General features: G+C 52.4%; 1 long non-coding RNA gene across 1 annotated transcript; it reads right to left on the bottom strand.

The window, feature by feature from the left end:
- Positions 1–3,663: 3,663 nt before the first annotated feature.
- Positions 3,664–7,360, bottom strand: LOC122460540. Its single transcript, XR_006281910.1, has 3 exons — positions 7,237–7,360; positions 5,818–5,894; positions 3,664–4,228 (listed from the first exon to the last, which is right to left on the bottom strand). It is a non-coding gene; the product is annotated as an uncharacterized LOC122460540 (long non-coding RNA).
- Positions 7,361–9,313: the final 1,953 nt, after the last annotated feature.

The following is a 9,313-nucleotide window of genomic DNA, read 5'->3' as shown; positions in this document are numbered from 1 at the left end:
AACCCAAGGCCAAGAGGGAGTTACAGAGTCTGATTCTCATTCACCAGCAGAAGTTGGTTCCCTTGTCCACCTGCTCTCGCTGGTAATCTGGGACCAGCATGGCTGCCATAACGCTGCCAACAATCGTTTCGTATCAGTGAGTTGAGTTGAAACAGTTCTCTGCTTTGGTCTGTCCGAGCAGGCACTGCCCCCTCACCCTCCAGAGGTGATACCCCCCTCATGAGCTGTGAGTGTTTAATTCCCTCTACCCCAAGGTAAAGGGCTGAGTTCACAAGTGGTAGAACAAGGTGGGTTATACTAGAAGTCACCCCTAAAAACCTGGGACTGTTTCCCTAGGGAAGAGCAAGGCCAGTCTATGAAAAATCCCTCTTGATCTAGGAATCTGTCCATCCAAACACATGCTGGATTTCATAGACTACAACACAGTATATACATATATATATATTTTTTACAATTTTTTTTAAGGCATTGTCCCCTGTGTAACTAACTGCTGGCTGAAATAAAAGAGAAAAGCTGCATCTTTCTAATCTATTCTGGTAACCTGCCAGAGGTTACAGAGAGAAGGTAGTGGCTGACTCAGGATACTGGGATCCTTTTCTATATCCCATTCCTAGGGGCCTGTCTGTCCTTAATGGCATGTGTGCTGACTGTGAGTGCTCAGAAAAGGGTAAGGGGGGGAAGGAATAGGGGTGAGAGGGGGTATTTTCAATAGAACACAACCTAGAACCATTTTAGTTCTTGCTTTTATGGATGACCCCTGGGAGCATGCTGGAAAAACTTCCTATGGATGGACAAAGGCCACGCCGTTCGTTGTGTCTCATGATTGTTGTCCAAAGCAGGGTCTTTGGCTTTCATTGGGGTTTGCTCTGCCTCCCTGGGTGCTAAGGAGGTCTTTCCATCAGTTACCACCCCCCCTCTCCTACAGGGTGAACATCATCCTGCCTTTCCAGCTGGGGAATCTAACATGGGGCAGGGGTGGGGACGCAGAGCTGTGCTCTGCCAATCTGCTGCAATAGCCCAGCAGCCCTGTGGCAGCTATCTCCATGCAGAAGAGGGCTAACAGAGGTCTGGGGCCTGTAGCATGAGAGAAAGGGGAAGGAGAGGTGTGGGTGGGGGAGGTTTCCCTTGTTCAAGGATGACCCTAAAGACACCCCAAACTACACAGCACCCCTGGTGGTGTCATGTAGGCATAGGTGAGACAAGGGGTATTAAGCTGGTGTGGCTGGGCAGGGGGTATCAGGGGTTAGAGAGAGGCAGGCTGCAGACTGAGGGTTCCTGGGAGGGGATGGGGGCTCTGAAATACAGAGTCCATGTATTTCCCCCTCCCTTGGTGTTGGCTCCCTAGCATTGCTGCAGGGGAGGACAGGTGTCTACATGGCTATAGACTGAGATGGCTCTGAACTTCCCCACACCTCGCAGGAGATCGATGACATCCCCTATTCATCGGAATGCATTCGATGAAGTGAGCTGTAGCTCACGAAAGCTTATGCTCTAATAAATTTGTTCGTCTCTAAGGTGCCACAAGTACTCCTTTTCTTTTTGCGAATACAGACTAACACGGCTGCTACTCTGATCCCCTATTCAGACACCTCAGCATTGCAACCCTGCCCTCCGGCTCCTGGCTCCTACCCTGGCTGGTTTTGCTTTTCCCCTCTACACCTGGGCATTGGGAAGGGGCTCATGACTTGCGGGGGCCCAAAAAGTGACACTCCAAAAGAGCTAGGTGCCAGGACAATGAGTCAGGGGCTTCAGGTTGGGCCCTGTGGAAATTGAGGCCCACATCTCATTGGGGAGAATTGGCAAAGGGGATTCAGGGGGGTGGGGTGGAGGTGAAAGGAGCAAAGACGCTCTGGGCTGGCCCCTGAGGGGGGCATTTAGAGTGATCCCTGCATGGTGTAGTGCCTGGATCCCAGACTGTCCCCCCACCCACAACTTGACCTCAACTGTGGCTCATTCCCTACCCCCTGCTGGGTTAATTCCACCCCCACAAGTCAGCCCGGTGGGAAGGCTAAGGAGTTGCCCTTGCTGTCTCTGCATCGAATCACTGGACGGTTCAGAGCCCAGCCACTCCACCATCTCCCTCAGGTGGGCTTAAGCATTACCCCTGCCCTGTGCACTGGTATCTCTAGCTCCAGGGGGCTGGGACACAGCCACAGCCTGGGAGGCGAGGGATTTCGTGTCTTTGCCCAGCAGAGGAGCAGCTTGTGGCCCTGCCATGCAGCATGGCGAGGGAAGGGAAAGAGGCGTTCGGGTTCTGCCCAGCGGGAGCTCACAGCTCTGTGCAGCAGGAAGCTTCTTGCTGTGCCTGGGGCCGGAGGGGGCTTTTCCCCATAGGAGCTAGTGGGAATTAACCTGTCTGGCTCTCCAGGTCTGGCTAGCATCTCTCCCCCAGCTCAGCAGCGGTGCTGTACACAGAGCTGTCTGGGACCAGGCTCTGTACCTCTTCCACCGTGCGGTAACCCCTGGCCTTGTGCCTCCAGGAGCTGTACACAGCCAGGGCGATGAGGATGGCCAGGCCAGTGGCCTTGCCAGACAGGCCCCCTCCACCACCCAGTCCTGCAGCAGGGCACGGCTCAGTGGGATCCCTGAGCCACCACAGCTGGGTCTGGGTGTCTGTGACCCAGCAGCGCTCTCCATTGGCATTGGTCACCAGGACTGTGTCCGTGCCCACCAGGGTCATGGCAAATATAGGGAGGGAGCTGCGCCGGGGGCAGGGCCCCTCCGGTGAAGATCCCAGACTGGACGCAGTACTCCACTTGGCAGCTGTTGCTGATCAGAGCCAGGTGCTGGCTGAATCCCACAAGGCAGCGTTTCAGGTAGGGGTCATCCATGGTCCCCTGGTGGGCCCCCACAAGGGGGTTCCCTGTCTTGCAGTTGAAGAGCCCCCCAAAGGGCACAGAATACCTGTGCCCCATCTTATAGTCCCTGCTGACACACAGCTGGTGCACTCATGCCAATGGGGGGGGCAGGGTGCAGCCCCAGCTTGGGGGGCAGGTGAGGCAGATGGGTAACCATGCTACATTCATGAGGATCCCTGGTGGACTTGCTAGGGAATCCAGAGTGCCAGTAGCCACAGGGTGGCAGTACAGGCCAGGGATCCCAATAGCATATTGACCATCAGCAGATCTCAAAGCGCTTCCCGGAGCAGGTCAGCATCATTCTCCCTGTGCTACACATGAGGAAACCGACACACTAAAGAAGCGAAGTGACGTACCCCAGGCCAGAAAGCCAATGACATAGAACCAGGTCTCTCCAGCCACAATCTAGTGCCCTAGGCCACACAGTAACCCTTTGCAATTCACTGGGAAAGAGCTTCTGGGAAGCAAGATGGCTGAGAAGAGGGGTAGGCACTAACATAGGCTCCCCACAGTGACATAAAATCAGCCCAGAAACTTGCATTGGCTTTTACACTTTGGCACCAGAAAAGGAGTACTTGTGGCACCTTAGAGACTAACAAATTTATTAGAGCATATGCTCTAATAAATTTGTTAGTCTCTAAGGTGCCACAAGTCCTCCTTTTCTTTTTGCGAATACAGACTAACACGGCTGCTACTCTGAAACTTTGGCACCAGGGCTCAGCTAGTTCCATAGTGAGGCTTGAACCCAGGCCCGTCTGTAGGTAAAAAACAGCTGCAACCGGGATTACACTGCAGAGTCAAATACCACAAAAAAAACTCCATTGATCTCCTAAGCAAAGGACACAGCAGCTTCTAGGCCTAGGGATGGATGATATTCTAAGGCCTAGATCTTCAAAGGTATTTTTAGGTACTTAACTCACATTAAAAACAATGGGAATTGGGCACTGAAGTATCTGTGAAGATGTGGGCCTAAGTACCTTGCTACATAGCAATTCAGCTATTAGAGCCTGTAGGTTCCTTGCAGTCCTTGGAGGCATTTTCCAGCCTGATCTTGCATGTAAAGGGCATAGATCCATCTCCACGATTGGCTGTGGAGAGCTGCAGCAGCTGTATTGTGCTTAAACTGGAAGAGAGTGAGAGAGGACATGGACTGGCAAGACAAAGGCAGCAGGAATCACGCCTTGGTTTTTAATCCCCATCCAGAAATGAGGGCACCGACTAAGCTCGCCTCACGAGCCCAGCTGCAGCTTCTTTCTCAGGTCTCCCAAAGTGGAAGACCAGTGCAGGGATGTGTCATTGGTAGCACAAAGCAGGACTATGCTAAATTAGTACAATAGCTCCTTCTAGAGGTGGTTGTGATCCATGGCCTTCTAACTATTCATAAACAGAAAAAACTGCCACAACTCGTGCCAAACAAATTGGCTTCCACCTGCTGTGAATTCCGGTTTTGTTACTGTTGTTTACTAGGACCCACACCCCATTTGGAACTCTATAAAGTGCATATAGACATCTAATGTCCAAATACCACCCTACAGGTACAGATCATTACACTGGTAACAATACAGCTTTACTTATGATTAAGGTCTACTGACATTGTGGAGAAATCACATTTTTCACAAGTTGATTACAGCATAAATAGTAAATTTTGTGGATGTGTTCCTACAGTAGATATGCAAGTATTGTACTGTACAACTGTAGTGTTTGTAAGTCGCCCTGGATAAGGATGTCTGCTAAAATTCAGGTTTCAGAGTAGCAGCCGTGTTAGTCTGTATTCGCAAAAAGAAAAGGAGTACTTGTGGCACCTTAGAGACTAACAAATTTTTAGAGCATAAGCTTTCATGAGCTACAGCTCACTTCATCGGATTTGTTAGTCTCTAAGGTGCCACAAGTACTCCTTTTCTTTTTGCTAAAATTCAGAGTTAGAACCCCAATACCCTACCATGTTACCCTTACTTCAGTGCTGCCTTCAGAGCTGGATGCCTGGCCAGCAGCTGTTGCTCTCCGACCACCCAGCTGAAGGCAGCACAGAAGTAAGGGTGGCAATATCATGACACCCCCCCCCCTCCCTCGCCAATAGCCAGATTTCACAGGGAGACCAGATTTCACAATCTGTGACATGTTTTTCATGGCTGTGAATTTGGTAGGACTCAATTTATGATGTTCTATAATTGTGGAGTCACAAACAATTGAACAATATTAGAAATAGGATAAGGGCAGGGTGTGTAGATAAAGGCACTGAGACCTCTCTTCATTTTTCTGACTGTGGCTGTCACAGCTCAACCCGTGTTGGAAATTAAGGCTGCGAAGCGTGAAGAAATATACAAAGGGAGCCTTGTCTGATCTGGATGACAAGGACAGACCAGAAACAGAACAATATCTGATGAAATCCAAAGCTTTCAGGATACAAGCACCATTTGTTTTACTCATTTCTTGCATCTCCCTAATCCCCAGGGAGCATTCCACAGGATTGGCCTAATGGGGAAATGTATTTTATTTATTCCATTAAAAAAATACTGCATTAAGATTGAGGGCTGACAAGGCAGCAGATGACAAAGCTAATAGACTCTGCACAATTTTAACTCTGATTCCTTGGGTATTTGCATGATTGCATCACAGCCTGTAATTCCACAGTCATCTACAACATCACCTTACCACCTGAGAGCTGGGACCGAGCTCTGTAGTTAAGGCTATAGACCAGATTAGTCATCCCTAGTGTTTCCAGTGCACTTTTCATCAGGAGACTTCAAAGCATTTCACAAACTAATTAGCATCCCCCTTTCACAGATGGGAAACTGAGGCTCAGAGAGGGGATATGAACTGCCCAAGATGTTGCAGCAGAGCCAGGAAGAGAAGCCATATCTCCTGAATGCCAGTCCACAGCACCATCCACTAGGCCACATAATAGAACAGCCCCTTTTTTCTCTTGGCCTTCTTAAAAATACTTATATTTTCCCCACACTTCCGTGTGCTCTTCACTGTGCACAACAGTGGTCAGCTGGAGGCAATTGGTGGGAATGATTCTGAGTAGCCTGACAGCTGGAGGAAGTGCAGAAACTGAAATCAGGTTTGGCTGGAAAATGCTACACCCTCAATGCCCAGAGTTCAGTATTGTTGCTCCTCTCGCTCTCTGGCAGCTCTCCCCTGCTGCTCCTGGGCCTCTCCTTTCCTCCTCAGGCAGCTTCCAGTGGACTGGCCTAGGGCCCAGGTGCCCTCTCAAACCCAATCAGGAGGCAGCTGATCAGTCCCTGTGACAAGGGGGTTTCCCCAGTTGCAAACACAAGGGCTGGGTAATTGGTTTAGAAGACTGTGTGTGCTGGAGACAGAGGAAGCCAGAAGAAGCAGATGTGAGCATGGTCCCGAGAGGAAGGGCCTGCTGGGCTTCTTGGGCAGAGAGCCCGTTGGAGAGGCAGGCATGGGGATTTCTAGCAATGAAGCTGCCTGCTGCTGTCAGGCCTGTGTCCCCATTCTTTGGAGATGCACAAGATGCCACCAAAGAATAAACTTGTTTCTTTCTCCATGGGCAGTCCAGGAGACGAGTCAAGGCCCTAGACATCAGCTAATGGCTCAGGCCAAAGGGCCAACCCTGGTAAAATGAACATCCACAACTGTGGTGCAATTTCTTCCTCCAAAGAGTTTGTGGCCACAGCCTTTAGTGGGGCATTGCCCCTGGCCTGTCACTCTGGGCTGATGCTTTGTGGTGAGTGCCACAGCCCCCGGGGGAATCACTGCCATTCGTTTCCCAGCACCGAGCCAGCCCTGCAAACACTGGGCCACCCAATCCTGCACGGCCAGGAAGGGCCCAAGTCCCAGGTGAGGCTGGCTGGCAGCCTGTCTGAGGCAAACACAGCAGGAGCTAGGCACCCAGAACAGGACAGCAAAGCACAAGGCTACGGGTGTCCAGCACAGCTACCGACACACTAGGGTAGAAGGATGCAAAGCGACAAGCCCTTGGAGGGATGCTGTCTCTGGGATGGGGTGTCACAGGGTGCATCACCAGACTGGCGCCTCCTCCTGGTCATGCTAGGGAGGAGCTCAAAGCCAACCCCCCCCCCCCCATCTGCAGCTTGCACACTGTCACTGCATCTGCCTGCAACCCCCCTCACCACCTCAGGTACCACAGCACCCTCTTTGCAACTCAGCCCTCCAGCCATGTCACCAGCCGTGTTCCCCCTTCTAATGAAGGGGGTTAGTATTCCCACCTAACAGGCCAGTCACTTCCCCAGTGGCAGGGAGGGGAGACCCAGGCCCACCCACCCACTACTCCTGGTCCCAGCCCAGGGACCCTGTAGATAGCAGCCACACACTGCATCCCAACCAACTGCTCAGCACATTTTCCAGAGCCACTTCCCCACAACCCCAGCACCTTCTTCCCCCTAACCTCAGGGCCACAGCACCTCAGTCCTAGCAGCCAGCTGAGAGTCCCCCGGTCCCTGCCAGCACTGCTCTGTCCATGGTGCCAGAGAGCTCTCCACCTGCTAGAGACACACTCCTTACTCCTCAAGCTCCCAGCAGCCACTGACCACCTCTGGCCCAGGGGCTTCTTTTATGTGAGCCTGCTGGACCCTGATTGGTCACTCCCTGCAGCCCTTCCCAGGGTTGCCTGCACCCAATGCAGCCTCTCTAGGCTGATTGGAGGACTCACATCCACTGCTCGCATGCAGGATTAACCCCTTTTACAGTGTGTGTGGTAGACACCCATCACAAACCATCCCCCTCAAGACTGCATCCCTCAGGGGGTTGGGTGTCTCCTACCCTGTAGCTGCCTAAGCTGCATCCATAGCTCATCCCTTTCTCTTTCTGCCTCCCTCAACAGGGGACACATGTCTTCCTGGTCCTGCACATCATCGCTAAACTTTCCCCTCTGGTATGCTAGGTCTCCCTCTGCCCTTTGCATTGGCTAGTTTATCTTTCACTTGCCCCACTGGGTCCCCCAGCAACTTTACATTCAGGGTCTGAGTCCCCCCACTCACCACTGGGGAAGTGACTGAACAGCTGACTGCCGGGCCCTGAGAAGGGGGGAGCACAGATCATGACTCAGAGGATACCCCGGTCCTTCTGCCATGAGATGGACCCGAGAGCAGATGTGATGGCAGGCAAAGCACCATTGGGAGAAGGTGCACCAACCTGCCAGCAAGAGGTGCCACTGTGGTGAGTCACACCTTGTCACAGGGGGCACAAATCACCCCCCACTGGCTTCCTGGAGACTGCTCCAGAGACCGCACTGATTTTCCTGAGGTGCCCCTTGTGGGGTAGATGTTGGTTGAGGTGTCCCTCTGCTGGCTGTCAGGGGCCTGGAGAAGAGCCATAGGAGCCTAAGATCCAGCACAGACCTACCTGGCGAGCCTGAGTGTGCAGTGCCTTGCAGAGACTCATGGAGTTTAAGGCCTAAAGGGACCATTAGATCATGAAGTCTGAACTCCTGTATATCACAGCCCTCAAAGTTCACCCATTTCCCCCTGCCTTGTGCCCAGTAACAAGTGTCTGGCTGAAGCGTTTTCCCCCAAGGCCTCCCGACTGAGTTTGAAGCCCCCGCTCCCTTGGCAGGCTGTGCCCAGGGTTACTGACCCAGCCTGGCAAACATCCATGCCTTGTTTCTAACTCAGGTGTGTCTGGCTTTAACCTTCCAGCTGTTGTTCTTGTGCTGCCTTTCTCCACCAGGTTAGAGACCCCGTCGGTACCTGGGCTGTTCTCCCCTGGGCAGAAGGTAAAGGCTGCCATCAAGTCAGCCTCAGTCTTCCAATGGCCTGATGCAGGTGGGGATCCAGGTGGGCTGAGGGGGATGAACCCCTCATTTTTCTGCCATGGAGTAAACGCTGCCTCCCCGCAGAAGAAGAATCTCCATACGAGGCACCTTGTAACATGAGGCTGTAAGGTTGGGCCTGCAGATTTCACACATCCCTTAGCCAGGCAAATGCCCCAGTGTCACCGGCTGGATAAGGGCCCTGGGGTTCAGTCCATTGTGGTTATGGTCAAGAGTGGACACAGCCCAACGCTTGCCAGAGCAATTCCACCTTGGGGATTCAGCAGAGCCCCGTTGGGTCGTGTTGGTGACTTGAGATGGGAAATTCAGCTGGGGGAGAGGGTAGAAATCGCCCTGTCCCTTGAAATCTCAGAGTCAAGAGGAAATCTGGAAGCCTGGCTTATCCCCAAGCAACGCTGCGAGCAAGTGTTCCACCTGGCAAAGCTGCTGTGGTTTTATAAATCTTTCCCCACTGGTCACTGCCCTTTCCTCCCCGCCACACCACCTCACTTTGGGGGTTAAAAACATCAACCATTCAGGAGCAGAACTGAGCCTTACAGGCTCTACATTGTCACAGGCATTATTATTTATTAGGTGTATTATGGTAGCACCCAAGCGCCCCAGTCATGGACCAGGACCCCATTGTGCCAGGCATTGCACATTATTAGGTGTATTACAGTAGTACCTGGGAGCCCCAGTCAGGGACAGGACCCAT

The sequence above is a fragment of the Dermochelys coriacea genome, chromosome 6 (assembly GCF_009764565.3).
Source record: "Dermochelys coriacea isolate rDerCor1 chromosome 6, rDerCor1.pri.v4, whole genome shotgun sequence".
In the NCBI taxonomy this organism is placed as follows: Eukaryota; Metazoa; Chordata; order Testudines; family Dermochelyidae; genus Dermochelys; species Dermochelys coriacea.
This window is presented reverse-complemented; position numbering and strand designations above follow the sequence as displayed.